This window comes from Chanos chanos, chromosome 8 (assembly GCF_902362185.1).
Source record: "Chanos chanos chromosome 8, fChaCha1.1, whole genome shotgun sequence".
NCBI classification, from domain to species: Eukaryota; Metazoa; Chordata; class Actinopteri; order Gonorynchiformes; family Chanidae; genus Chanos; species Chanos chanos.
The window spans coordinates 21866435-21882141 of record NC_044502.1 but is presented as its reverse complement, the minus strand read 5'-3'; positions in this window follow the sequence as shown (position 1 = coordinate 21882141).

Here is a 15707-nt window from a genome sequence, read left to right as displayed (position 1 = left end):
GCTGTGTTAACAGTGTGGATGTGCGTTAGCAGTGTGGATGCTGTATGTGTAGAGACATGAAGGACGCTGTAATGGCATGCAGTGCAGGTGTGTGCAGGTGTGGAGATGTGAGTGCATGTGTGGAGGATAAGACCAATGGCCTGCATGTGTCTTATTAATGAGAGACGTCCTATTTCTCACCTGGGATTTACACAGGGAATAAATGTGGGCTCTCACAGACCAAAATAAAACAAACCTTTCATCCATATAACTAGCATTTATTATTTTGTGGTCATACCAAATGGATATATGCATAGACATTAGGCCTTTTGCTCTTGTTTTGTCTCCCGTCAGAGCAAGAGGATTCCTTGAATAAAGCAGAAAGAGGAGATTGTGATGAACAGTGGAGAGCTTCTCTAACACTACACCCCTGCCCCAGCCCCGCCCTTTCTGGAGGACTTTGCTGTGCTCTGCATGTTTCAGTGGCATATATGTCTGTTCTCTGCACAAACAACCCCTCCCCCCCAATATAAACACCTGACAGAGCTCAGTCATATTGATATCAAAGGCCATATCTTTCCTCAGTGTTGTCTTGTTCTGTGTGTGCTGTGTCTTTATGCTGTATGTTTATATGAATAGATATTTACTTATATCTCAGCCTACAGAGAGATCTACTCCACTCTGACATGGAAAAGTCTATCATGTCTGTGCTATTACAGGTAGTACACAAATACCATGTCTGTACTATGTCACAAAGTATATCAATATCCAGGACTTTAAAATGATGATCCTTTAAACATGTGTAGAAAAGAAAGAGGTTAGTGTGTGTTAAGTGAAAGTGTGTACAGATATACTCTTCCTTTATGTGTTCTTGTTTTGGTGGTAACACAGAAGATAATGTTAAAGTGTTACCTTTGTTTGATTTGTACATAGTTTATATTGATAAGGTGTTATCAGTCTTCAGTTGGGTCAGAGCATTCCTGTCTAATTTGATGCTAGATTTAATTTCGGCCTGTTTCAGCCGGTAGTAGTATATCTCCGTAGAGTATCTCGTGTGTGTGTGTGTGTGTGTGTGTATTTTTGTGTTTGTGTTGCGTTGCAGACCAGTGTTCAAGAATTAGTAATTGAATTGAAACATACCATGCAGTCTGTGATGAACATCAACATTCAGTGTATTGTACATAAGACAGTGCTCACCAGAGGGGTCTAAGTTTATGTGTGTGAAAAATCATGGACTGGTGTGTGCGGTGCGTTTGCATGTATGTGTGTGTGGGGGTGTGCGTGCTCATTGTCTGTACTTCTCTTTTTCTTTTCTTTTCTTTTCTTTTCTTTGTTTCTTTCTTTCTTTCTTTTTTTATATTTGCTTGCAAACCGTTCTCATTGGCTTGTTTATTTATTGGTGAACAGTGATTGGTGTCCAGAGCTCTTTATTATGTCATGAATATTAAAAATGAATGGCAAGATGCAAGATGTATTACTGCAATAAAGTCCCAGACACACAAATGAAATGGAGGACCACACAATCTTTGTGTATCTGTGTGTGTGTATGTGTGTGTTTTTGACAGAGAGATAGGGAAGTGCTGCAATACAGATCATATAATTTCATGTCTCCTGGGGGCCGAATTATTTTCATGGCTACGCATTAAGATTACAGCCGGGTTGGTAGCAGTGCATGTGAGTCTGTGTATCAGTGATTTATGGGTAAACATGACACTAGTGAAACACTGGTAAATATTTATCAACTGAAATAACAAATCATAGAAACTGCATGCTCCGTTTGCCTTTTACACTTCAGAAATAAGTATGAGAAAACTTGATGCATGTAAAATTTTTCAGTGGATAGACTCTATTTGTTTTGCATCTATGAATGTTTTAGTATTAACCATTAACAGCTTGGTTAAACCACACAAACAAACACACCATGCAGAAAACAAAACACTGAAAAGAAAGATATGGTTATTTGGAAGTATAAGAAACCGCTGTTCCCTTCAGCCCAGAAAATGATAAGAGAAATAGAACAATGTAGAAAAGTGATTTCATCTGTTTGCTTCTGTCTCCAGACAGTCCAGTCAGTGGCAGCCAAGGCCTGCATATGCATTCTGCTCATCCACAGGTAATGGTCATGTAGTCCTGGATGACGCAGGTAATGGTCATGTGGTCCTGGATGACACAGGTAATGGTCATGTGGTCCTGAATAACACAGGTAATGGTCATGCGGCCCTGGATGACACAGGTAACGGTCATATGGTCCTAGATGACGCTGCTGCTTATAGGCCCAGTGGAATAATCCGCGAGATCCCAAGGATATTTAAATAAAAGGACTTGGGAAACGAAGAACTTGAATTGAAATACTCAAGAAAGTGAATTGATTTTGGATGTGAACAGGAACTTATCTCAAGTAATTACTTGATGAAATGAACTTTGTTTCCCCATTGTTGCTATAATAGACCTACTGAATATATCGGAATGTTATAACAGATAATGGTCATGTGGTCCTGAGTAACACAGATAATGGTCATGTGGTCCTGAGTAACACAGATAATGGTCATGTGGTCCTGAGTAACACAGGTAATGGTCATGAGGTCCTGGATGACACAGGTAATGGTCATGAGGTCCTGGATGACACAGGTAATGGTCATATGGTCTTGGATGGCACAGGTAATGGTTATATGGTCTTGGATGGCACAGGTAATGGTCATATGGTCCTGAATAACACAGGTAATGGTCATGAGGTCCTGGATGACACAGGTAATGGTCATATGGTCTTGGATGGCACAGGTAATGGTCATATGGTCCTGAATGACACAGGTAATGGTCATATGGTCCTAGGTGGTATCAAGGGTGAAAATCTCTTTAGAACCAGCCAAATACAGGGTCAAAAGCCTGAGTGAACACAGAGGCTGTGTGTGTGTGTGTATGTGTGTGTGTGCTGAACATACCAAACAGCCTTTCTCATCTCTCCTCTTCATACTGCTCCCTGCTTTTCCCCTCTCCACATAGACCTGTGTAATTCAAGAACCACTGATGGGAGAGGGTTTGTTTTTTAACTAATTCATCATGTGGGCAGGAAAGACTCCCCTAATTATTTCCACCAGTGTGTCTGAGAGCTGCATGTGGGAAGACATCCATACAGTAACGTAAGTCTGTCAAGGACTGGTTGCTAGTCTGAATGATTTAGCTGTCAGTATTTTCCCTATCTCACCATCTTTTGCTCTTACATGGGAAAACTCTTCCTGAAGCTCTTATTAGGCCCAGGGGTTGTGGGGGTGATATTTTGAGGATAAAGTTTTACTAATTTGGATTTTAAACTTTGAATTATAAATGAGGAAACAACTTCAGTAATCAAACTTTCCTGCTCTCTGGACACCTCTGTAAAAAGATGATGTGAGTGTGAGACAAGCAATTGGGATAGAGAAAAAAAACATGCAATATAAAGTAGTAAAGTAGTGATAATGAGTGTCAGGTAGACTTGTGGACCATGTATGGTATAAAATCAAACTTTAGCCTGCTGCTAACTTTATCATCACTGAAGAAGCTCCACTCACACTAAACAGCTTCTCTCTCATTGGCAAAGGTCCATCTCCACAGTGTTTTATCAATATCAAGTATAAATGTTTCCCTGTTTTCTCACACCAATCACTGCCTCTCTTCAGTGATCTCAGACTGGCATCCATGAAAGAGGTGAACAGTTAGATCTTAACACCATAACAACAAGTCAGCACTGAACAGGCTTTGGAGACGTTTTACAAACAGGCTGTTTTTCACTGTCAGGGTAAGAACTGGAGCTCCGTCTGTGGCCACAGCTCCAGTGCCGTGAGTGTTTCAGGGGTGACACTGGGGGAGTAAGGCCACCTCCCTAAAACACACAAAGAGAGAGAGAGGGGGGGGGACACAGAGAGAGCAGGGGGGACACAGAGAGAGAGGGACTGCCACATCATCTCATCTCCTCACAGTACAAAGTGAGTCATCACAACCTCTGTACCCTCACTGGACTCCATCTCAGAGAAAATATTCACAGGTGAGGCAGAATTATTTTTACAGCTGGTATCAGAAAAGGAAAAAACAACCTTTCACATTTGTTGGTTGCACTGTTGTAGAACAAAGCCATGCAAGGTCCTAGCTGGTGCCAGCCTCGGCACTCACTGGCAGTGTCTTATTTCTGAGGACACATAGTACAGCCCATTTTAGTTCAACTTCCTGAACATGTTTGGGTCATTCTCTTCATATTTAAAACATCATGGCATAAAATCATCATGGAGCAGCTCATACACTAAGAGTTTGGTCAGGAGGCTTTGATTTTAGCAGTGCTAATTTAGTTAATCTACATTAAGAAAGCTCTTCAAACATACTGGGAGGCTGTAAAAGCACAAAACCAAACACACTGTTCCCCAGCTTGCTAAGATGTAACTCCATACAAAGGTATTAGGCATGGGGCTGCATGAGGAGAGAGCAAGAATTAATTGAGAAAATGAAGATGTCTAGCCATAAAACCATGACTTTTTCTCACTCTGTCTTGTTGCCTATATACAATCAACAGGCTGCACACTCCGGAGAGGTGGATGAACACTAGTTTTATTTGTTGACTCTGTAATGGCACAACATAAAGGCCATGTTGAATTTTTCTCTGACAAATACTGTCTTCCCTCCAGTATGAAAAGTGGTTACACTGGTTAAACAATATACAAGAACATTATATAATAAAAAGCTACAAATGGAACAATGGCTATATAAAACATTAAATAATTATCTTATTTATTTGTTTCTGGATGTGCCTATAGGTGTTCATACAGTGTATTTACATTTAGCAAAATCTGTATTTATATTTTTATTTAGTTTTGCTTTCAGTGAATATAATAAAATGTAATCCATATGAATAGTAAAATATATTACAATAGGAAACAAACTCACTTGTATTATTAAAACACTTATCACCCCTTTTAATGGCTGCAATAAAAATGGAGCAAGACAAAACCAAACCAAACCAAACCAAACAAAACAAAAAACCAACCAACCAACCAACCAACCAACCAAACTAACATAAACAACAACAACAACCAAAAACCCCCACAGCATTTTGACACACTCTTGTGGCCAAATAGGTTATCAACATGAATTACAACTAATCTCTTAAGTGTAACGGTTTGCAACAGTTTTTCACATTACAGGAGTGGTGTTGGCCCCAACGTGCTAAAGGAGAGACATTAATCTTGTGTGGTTAGTGTCAGTGCGTGAGGGGATGGGGTTTAACTATGCATTTCAAACAAATCAAACAAATAAGCAGACAAACAGCTACCCAACCAACCAAACAAACATCTAGATGAAGATGCTTCAGATCTGATATACTTTGTGCAACAGAGGACAAAATTTAGAATCTCCATGATCGTGCGCACACACACTGTGAGCAGAGAGTAGTGAATTTTACCCATCCTATACACACTGGTAGTGAGCACACACACACCAGGAGCAGGAGCCGTGGGCAGCACGCCTGCGCCTGTGGGGGCAGTTGTGAGTGCCTTGCCCAAGGGCACTTCAGCCGTGGATGTTGTGGCAGGGGAAAGCACTGTTCACCAACTCCCCCCGCCCACATTTATCCTGCCAGTCCCAGGGATTGAACTGACGACACTCTGGTCGCAAGCATCTCTAACCATTAGACCACAGCCTCCTTCTCCAACCATTAAACCACGGCCCACATCTCTAACCATTAGGCCACGGCTGCCCCCATGGGGGCAAAGCCAGTCACAGCTTGTCAGGACAGTGTATTTAAAAACATCCTTGGCCACCCATATGGCTCCATTTTAAAACTATTTCCTCACAAAAAATTTCAAGAGAGCATGAAAATCACCAGCTTCTGCCACATCACCTGTTTTCCAGTTCCCTTGGGAATCAGTCGTTAACAGATATAAAACTATTAGTCACTCCAATAGAAACTCTCACATTAACAATGGCAACCATGTGCTGCCCTCTCGACTCACACCCACAGCCACTGGCTCAGGACCTGCGAGCTTGTCTTGAATAAGAGTTTTGGACTAAAGCTTTGCCTTGCTCAGACTGGCCAGTGTAACTGACTTAATCCCTCTAAATAAAGCCGCTCATGACAAAACAGTGCATGTTAGTGAGCCAAAACCATCCTTTTCATTACTCACAAAAACTTTCTTGTCGGTAAATAGCCAGCTTAATTCTGTGGCTAACTGACTAGAAAGCCTGTTCTCTTGTGATGCAACTCAGGACAGGACATAAAAGCAACAGAGAAGAAGCTACAGAAAAGACAGTGGGCAAATTACAGGATTCAGTGAGTAAAAATACTAGTTTGTCATTGTCACTCTTCATTTATATTTTTTCCATTAACTATGTGTGACTGGAAAATGATCCTTCCTCATTAGCCACTGTTGAAATGAGATGGTGTAAACTTAAGAAAACCCATGATGGACACTGTGGACAATAGCTCTGTCATAATAGTTTTTTTTATCCTTTTTTTGGACAGACTTCTGCACATTGTTCTTTGGTCTTGCACTATCACATGCGATTCAAACAATACACTACTTCACACTTACTTGACTACTTTAAATAAAGTTTTATTGTGTGGATACTGGATGATGTTGTTAATAGTGGATAATGTAATGTGTAATGTAGATTTTCACTGCATTTCAGTCAACCAAAGCGATCCTTCTCTCTCTTTTCAGAGGAAGTTGTGATGTTTTTCATGGTTAAACTAAGTGGCTAATTTTAAAACTGCTAAATTCATCTATATCATAACAAAAGATTGTAAACCACTATGTGTGGAAACAGTGGAAACAATGTGTGTCTGAATCAGGAAAACCGTTCAGAGAATTCACTGAGAATTCACTGTCATTGTCAAGCTTCTCACCCTCCTCAGTATGAGGAATTTCATTTGAGAGGGAAGAGGAGTCCTCTGAAGCAGTCTCCATATTGCAAAGCTGAAAACATGACTGGGATGCACGGCGGCAGTGGGTAACGCTGTCGCCTCACAGTAAGAAGGTCCCGGATTTGATTCCCGGCTGGACAGCCAGGGTCCTTTCTGTGAGGTGTTCTCCCCGTGTCTGCGTCTCCGGTTTCCTCCCACAGTCCAAAGACATGCAGGCCAGGCGAACTGGAGACACTAAATTGCCCCTAGGTGTGAATGTGTGTAGAGGGTGTCTGTGATGGACTGGCGACCTATCCAGGGTGTTTCCCTGCCTTTCGCCCAACAAGTGCTGGGATAGGCTCCAGCACCCTGCAACTCCAATTAGGATAAGCGGCTTTGAAAATGAATGAATGAATGAAAACATGACTGTCTGAGAGGACACAGCTGAAAAGAAGACTGTCTCAGACTGCGCAGCTGGAAACATGACTGTCTGAGACTGTGCAGAAGGGGTCTAATCTCAGAGTGATCACAGTAACAAAGTTCATCAAACTGGGCACAGAGTTTAGCTTGGACTTAAATCTTTCAAAGATAATTTAGCAAATGAGAATAAGAGCACTAATTAAATAATCATATTCTGAATTCTTTTTTTTGTGCTCAATAAATACTTAAAAATCATTTTAACTGTTTTTGTTATTTCTTTTTACTGTAATTTGGCTATCACTAATTCTATGATTACCCACAAAACAGTGTGATTAAAATCATTATCACGAGTGTTGTTCTTCCTCTTGTCAACACAATACTGTGCAACTAAACAAAAATGTGTAAGCAAAGTTATGAGAAAAAAAGTATAATGTTGTATTATAGATGATGGATGAAAGCAGGGAAGAAGAGAGGGAGTAATGGCATGAAAGCTAGAGACGTGAGAGGACTGTACTGCTCTGTTAATACTGAGCTATAATAAATGCTTGTTCCAGTCATCTGGACACTGAGTAGTTCAGAACTTTTTGCCATCAGGTGTTAGAATTTTGATGATGCATGAATTCTGGAACATTCTACCAGTGTGTGTCTATGAGAAATGATTCCTTATAAAATTCAGTAGATACTGGGAAGACCTGAAAACCTTTTGACTACTAGAAAAACTTACTTTATCCACCATCAGACAAAGCTGTGTTAGGAGATGCATTCTCAAAATCAGAACCCCAAATAAATAATTACCAGCAATGAAAGTTTGCAAACAAAGTTTAAATTGGCTTAACTGAAAAGCCTCCAGCTTTAAAACGGACATGTGGGGTCACAAAATCACACATTGTAACAGTGGACTTAACACCAGAAAGTCACATGGAACGAGAGAATACGTCCAAAAGGAAAGGTCAGGGAAAATGCTTAACCGAAAGAAGGGTTCCTTGAACGTACACTGATGAAGTAATACAACGTCACGCCTAGGCATGGTATATACTACAGTCCTAACGGAAAAATGCCATGTTCGTTCATTTGTTCATTTCATTTGATACTGTGGATCACTGTTTTTTTACGGAGAGAGGTTTAAGTAGACTACATACAGACCTGTAGAGAGCAGCATTCGATATGATCAAAATCTTCTATACCATCAGCGCGCGCCCATACTGTAAAAGGGGTGGAGCGACCATAGTTCTGTTGCATTTCACTTTCGTGGCAGCCGAAAAGGAACGTTGTACATTTGTTCTCATACTGTAAAAATGGCAAATATATTCCTCCGCAAAACATAACATGATTTATCTCTAAAACCCACTACTTCGCAAGAAGCGGTATAATAATTCAATGGCTTAAGTAAACGAGGGAGCAGCGAGAACAACATTTCTGTTCGGACTTACGAAACTGTTTCAGCTCAGGAAATCTTGCCTTTAATCGCAAACGGGTGAGTATTCTGAAATTTCTATAATGCCCAGTTATGATTTACTGGCGGATGTACCCTGCACTCGAGCCACAGTGCACACGCATACTTAGCGGAGGTTCGGGCACTAGCTACTTTCTAGTACAGTTTGGCCTATGAATCCGACCAATATTGTTTCAATGTCAGTTTTTCTTATTTGGGCTTATTTTGTGGCCTGTGCTGTATTTCGAGCCAGTTAGCAGTATGGCTGTTCAGATACTTTGGAAAAGGGTATAGCTCAAACTATGACAAGACCAAAATGTTTGGATCATTCATATTTACTCCTCAGTAAATGTGCTTACAGTGTGAGCGGTCATTGCACACATTCCTTATCCGTGACGTGTGGAATGTGTGCAATGAATGTGCTGCTATACGTTTTGAATAAAAAAAAGCGTTGGGTTTGTGTAATTAGCTGAGCCTGGACCCAGCATGGCTTTCTGTTTAGTTAGACGATATGGTTCGGCCTATAGCTCTGTTTACATAAATATGATGATTGAATCACTAAGGGGAGCGGCATGACCACACCGTGCAGGATCCATTGCCTTTAACGATTAGGGTTTCGCTATTACGTGAGATTGGCGATTTCTTTGGCATGAAAAGCTTTCAGTCATTCGAGTAATCTTCAGTTTTGTACCCACCAGCTAACATGTAGCTAAAGCGTAAATATTCAGACTAGTTTATTGATTCGTCGGATGCGTGGATCAAGAAAATAACGCATTAAATCTTCAGATTGACAGTTCAACAGGTGAGGCCATAAATCCACACTGGATTGTGTGGCTCACGAAACAACAGCAGCTCCCCAGCTGTTCCGGTACAGACAACTGTAATCTCCATGTTTTTTGATCTGCTGACGTTCAGCACTCGCAATCGTTACATTATGAAATCCATTTTAAATGAATTCTCTTGCCCTTACATAGGAATCTAAGAAGTGCCGATGCTAGTAACAGAATGCACACTATTGCAACAAGGAATTGCTGAATTATTGAACGAATGGGTGCGCCCAAACTCTGTGTCCTTAAAATACCGAGGTAGTTGGGACACCAGAATCACACGAGATCACTTAGATAGGTCACTGAAACTGCAGCGACCAATGCCGAACTAATGTCGACTCTGAACGCTACACCGATCGTGAATAGCACATTTTAACGTGATTTGCGGAAAGCCGTGATCGAGCACACTGATTCCCAGCGACTTGTTCGTGTCCTACGTATGGAGGTGATCTGCCACTTGGTGTTTGAAACAGGGGTAGAAAGAGTGCAGTTACATAAGCCGGCTGCGCAGCTGATGGCCTGACCTGAAATCACTGTACGGTGACGTAAGAGACTGGTCGAAGGAGGAACAAGGATTAACCCTTTGTGCGTAGGTCATGTGAGGGAAAGCCTGTGCCGCACATTGTACAATGCAGTTGGGAACATTCTGTGTACATCGGTGTACGATTCTAATTAGGGTTTTTCTCTTACTTGATATCCATATTTAGAATGGTGTTTCATTTTCATTTATTTTACTGTGGCATTTCACTTTCTCTTGATATCAGTAGTGCAGAGATTACATTTTAATCTCCCAGTAGTGATTTCTGGAACAAATGTATGGTGTACGGAACATACAGCAAAGGGTATCTGAAACGTGTAAAACTTGAAATAATATCTTATCATAGTATTTGGACTAAGCATGGGGTCTGTGTGTGTATTTCACACTGGGATCCGGCCACCTCGTGACATATACTCTAATATCTAGCCGTGATCCTCTGCTCCACCATCTCATGACTCTCTCAACTGTTAAAAAGTACAGCATGACACATGGGGGGATTTTATCTTGTTTTTCAGGATCTAAGCACCTGGATCCCTCTTACAATTGTAAGTAAGGGTGTAACGGTTCTTAAACTGAGACCGAAACCACGATACAAATGTCCACAGCCTCGTGTCATGGTTCTGGAATATAGAACCGCGATCCCCCGTCCCCTCCAAACCCAGCTTGCTGCCAACCATTGCAGGTGCAGCCTGTTGAGCTCTCATTACGTAACTAATGTAACAAAACTCATTTTTCATTTCACAGTTAACACTATAACACATGTAAGCCATGAAATTTTTATTCTATATAAAGTTACATCAAGTTGTATATTCTGTGTTAGGGGTGTAATGGTACACATATTTGGTACAGGATGTTCGGTTCGGTGCCTGTTGTGGTCCGAGTGGATATAGTCTGGCTATAACCATGCACGTTACGTGCATAACTTTTTTATGCTCTGATGGCCAGTCGACCAAAATGTCAGCGAATAAAGTGATACTTGACAAGATACTGTTGGAGAAATATTACTCTCCTTTAAGATAACCATTGTAGCAACCATGATAAACAATGTAACAATAATGTATTCATTATTATAGGGATGAATCAATGTAATCGTTTATATTAACAGTTATAACTATACAATCCTTTGTATTGTAAAAAACGTCAAGTTCTCTTTGTTCAAAAAGAAGAGGCCTATTTGGCCCTTTAGGGGACTGCATGTGACATAAGGACGGTGCCTCTGCCAGAGTGTTGTGGTCAGTCATAATATATGGAGAAGGTGAAACATCCCAGGTTTCATGATATATCTTACTCCACTACTTAGCAGGGCAGTAAATATTGGTGACGACGTATGCTAAAGGTAAAGGAAATAAACAATGATAATGTAACATAAACCAGCGATGAGAGGGTTCTGTGAAGATGGGCTGGCAGAGGCGCCTCACATACAAAGAGACAAGGAAATGTGTATCTTTTTTTTGAGAAAACGTATAAAAACCGGTGCTTTGTGAGGAGGCGTCAGTCACTCCCCGGGACCTGACTCAGTTTGTTGTATGCCTTTTGAACTATACAGTAAACTTACACTGCATCTGACTCAATGTTAGACTCAGTCTCATTTGGCCCAGGCTGAGAATTTCACCCACAATACAGTGTGCCCTCTCTTCTACATTTCTGTATGCCGAACTAAAATTAAAAACTCAGTTTCCTCTCCAATTCCATAACGGAGCTGTAACTTAGCAACTGAATTAGCACACATTCAATGAGGCAGCCTCTTAAATATGGCGACCGTAAAGCCAGAGCTTCAGGACCCTCCAGTATCCTTAAGGTCCTCTGTTTGGGAATATTTCGGTTTTCCTGTGAACTACAGAAGCAATGGGCAAAGGCAAGTGGATACGATGAAGGCAGCGCATTGTTAGACTGAAATCGGGTATGTTGCTGGCAGTACGTCGAACATGATGTCAAAGTGGTAGTAGCCTATTGAACGCAGCTCTGTGTTAGTGTAACGGTAATTTAAAACATATCCATATTGCAGACATTTTAGCCGCGTCCTACAAATTATGCTCTCCGTTTAGGGCACCTGTGTGACAGCTGACGTAAAACAAAGGATCGGGCTTAGGGTCGTGCTCAGTAAAGCCGATACCGATCAGTTAAAAAATGCCTTGATCGGCTCAATACTGATCTTTGAGATTGGATCGGGACATCCCTATCAAATATGATTACTCATTTGAGACGGCATCGTCCAAATGTCAATATTACCGGTACAAGGAAAAAAACAGAGTGGAGAGCAACTGGAAATTATGGCTAGTTTGCCATTGTTTATAAGTTTGTTCAAGTTTATAAGTTTACAAGTAAATTCATATTAAATGAAAGGAGCTTCATGTTTTGCATGTCTTTTTTCACTGTACCGAAACCGTACCGAACCGTGACTTCAAAACCGAGGTACTACGAACTGTGACTTTGGCGTATCGTTACACACCTAATTATAAGGGTTATTATTATTATTATAATTATTATTATTGTTGTTGTTATTGTTGTAGTTGTTGTTGTGGTTGTTGTTTTTTGTTATTATCAGTTGTCATGGTAGTATGAGTGGTGGCCTTAGTACGTGTCAGTAGCCGTGGTAGTGGTGGTGGTGACAGTGTGTGATTAAAGCTCTCAGTTGATTCTTGTAAAAACATTCACAGATTTGCTTCGCTGTATCTCCCTGCAGCGTCAGGGATCACTGGATCTACAGTGTGTCACCACCAGCCACGTTCACATGTGCACCAATCACAGAAATTCCTCAATACCCAAAATCTCTCAAAAACACTCAGACTGCCCAAGATGTGTTTTCAATATCACTTCCCCAAAACACATTCTGTGAAGAAAGCACTGGGAAATCTCAGCTATGTTTGATGTTGTGGCCGTAGATGTGAGAGGATGTTGTCCACAAGTGTTGGCAAGTTCTACCAGTTTTTTTTTCTCCTGGCCTGCTGTTGGCTCCATGATATTCCCCATGGGAATTTTTGGAGTGTAGCCAAGAGACCTAAATTCCACACATATGGACCTTCTTTCACCTCTGGACCACACTGTGGCACCACACGTCCCTGCCGTGTGTTCTCTCAGAGCCTGGACCTCTGGCTTATCCCAGTCAGCCTCTGCTCTCCCAGTGTGTTCTCTGGTGTCCTCTTCTGCCGTGTTTCCCCAGGCTAATGCTGACAGTCCAGCTGGAGAGCGGAGGCAGGCTGGAATGTTCTTTATGTGGGCTTTGGCATTTTCCAATGCAGGATCAGGGCCAATTCACCTCGGTCTCATTTCTGAAATCCACTAATGGGAATTCCACACCAGTTTTAATGCCTAGTCTATATCGGTCATTATTTTGACATGTTTTTTTCTTTTAGTCAACACTGAATGAAACAAGGCCATTGATTTTGGTGAGTGATTGTCTTTTATAGTCAGTGTGTATGGTCACCACGAGGTATGGTACCTTTCTTTTTTCTCTCATTCTCAAAACCTTTAAGTCTTTAATCTGCATTGGTGTGAGTGATTTAGGCTTACCAAAACGAAAACAAAATGACAAGCCCTTTCCTTCTCTCTCTCTCTCTCTCTCTCTCTCTCTTTCTCTCTTTCTCTCTCTCTCGCTCTCTCTCTCTCTCTCTCTCTTTCCCCAAGCAGGGATTATAGGAGACATTGGGAGTTGTTTCATTGGTGTGGTTAAGAGCCTTTGTAGATATGTCTGTTTGGTTTTTAGAGCTTGTGTTTGTGGTAAAGCAGAAACACACATGGAAGAATAAGGAGATTTGACAACAACACAACAATGTGGTAGTGAAGCGAATACATAAAAGTAAATAAAATTAAATTTTATTAATCAAGATTAAGCCATTAAAAGAGGATTGTACCAGCAAACTTAAAACAATATATGCCATTGCACATGTAGGCTTGTGTTAAGAGTGTCACAGAGGGGTGCTTGCCAAATCTACAGACCTGCAACACCACATGCTCTAACATATGACAGTGCTATGGACAGAGAAATAAACTGTGGATATATTTGTTCTCTCTCTCTGTGAGTCGACTGACTCTGTATTTAATGAAGGCCTTCATACAACTTGATACAAGCCTGAGAACGCACCTCAAAACTGTGCCAAAAAAGGATCTCTTCAAATCTACAGGACTCAGAGGGGGTGGGTGTTTAGCAGGGGGTACAGTACTGTATGTGTTTGGGAAAAGGGTCTAATTTTGGTGTAGTCTCCTTAAACTGAACCATAGCCATACTTTTAATGTGCAGGTTGGGAGACGAGTCTTTGATGTACCATATGCCTCTGATGTTGTGTCAGTCTCCTAGCAACAGCTATGATGTCTGTGTTTTAGGTGAGGCAAGCTGTGTCTCTTGGGAGGGTGTGCCACCTGACTCCCGTTGATATCAAATTGGCAGAGATTGCATAAACTGGATAGTCTGAAATTGTGACCCTCTTTTCATGGCAGGGAAACACCTGTTTCTTTTGTTCAAGGAGGAATATGGGCGTCTTCTGTGGTCATTTAACGCTAAGGTGTAGTCTTGGAGGCCTCTCTATAACACTGTTTAAATGATCATGTTTCCGTACCTTATGTAGATATTCTTTACTATTCTGAGAAATGTTTATGTGTAAGAGTCTGACGTAAAGACATAGTGCTGAGGATTGAATAGAGAGTGAGTGCTGTCTGTCAGTTGATGGCTGTGAATTCCTCTCTCCTCTGCAAGGCACGACTAGAGCTCTCATCATCTGCCTTGCTTCAGGGTCAATTCACAAGGCCGTTACCAAGGTAACCTGCGTCAGATTTGACAGTTTCTAAATGCCCAATCAGGGCTAGGTGACTCATGCCAGGCATGCATGTTATATGTGGTGAAACTGCATGATGAAGCCAGTGTTTCTCTCAGAAGAAAAAAACACATGCTGCAGACAACAGTTACAGATTGACTCCAGCAGAAGTGGTTGCAGTAATCACTCAGTGTAGTACATTTGTCATTAAGTAAGACATGTTTGGAATGAAAACAAATACATGTCAGTGAGTCTTAGAGGAAATCAAACTCTGAACCAAATGAACATCTTCTCTGACAGACTGCAGAGATTTTTTTCCCCTGAGTTTGTTGGGAATGTGTCTGAAACGAATTCCCAAACTCCCCACGTTTTTCTTTGCTCCCTACCACAGGAACCTTAAAGAAAACAATCTTATAACATTCTTACAACAGTCTACCACACAGTCTGCCAAACATTCTTACATCAATCTACCACACAGTCTACCAAACATTCTTACATCAATCTACCACACAGTCTACCAAACATTCTTACATCAATCTACCACACAGTCTACCAAACATTCTTACATCAATCTACCACACAGTCTACCAAACATTCTTACATCAATCTACCACACAGTCTACCAAACATTCTTACATCAATCTACCAAACAGTCTACCAAACACTCTTACATCAATCTACCACACAGTCTACCAAACATTCTTACATCAATCTACCAAACAGTCTACCAAACATTCTTACAGCAGTCTACCACACAGTCCACCAAACATTCTTACAGCAATCTACCACACAGTCTGCCAAACATTCTTACATCAATCTACCACACAGTCTACCAAACACTCTTACATCAATCTACCACACAGTCTACCAAACATTCTTACATCAATCTACCACACAGTCT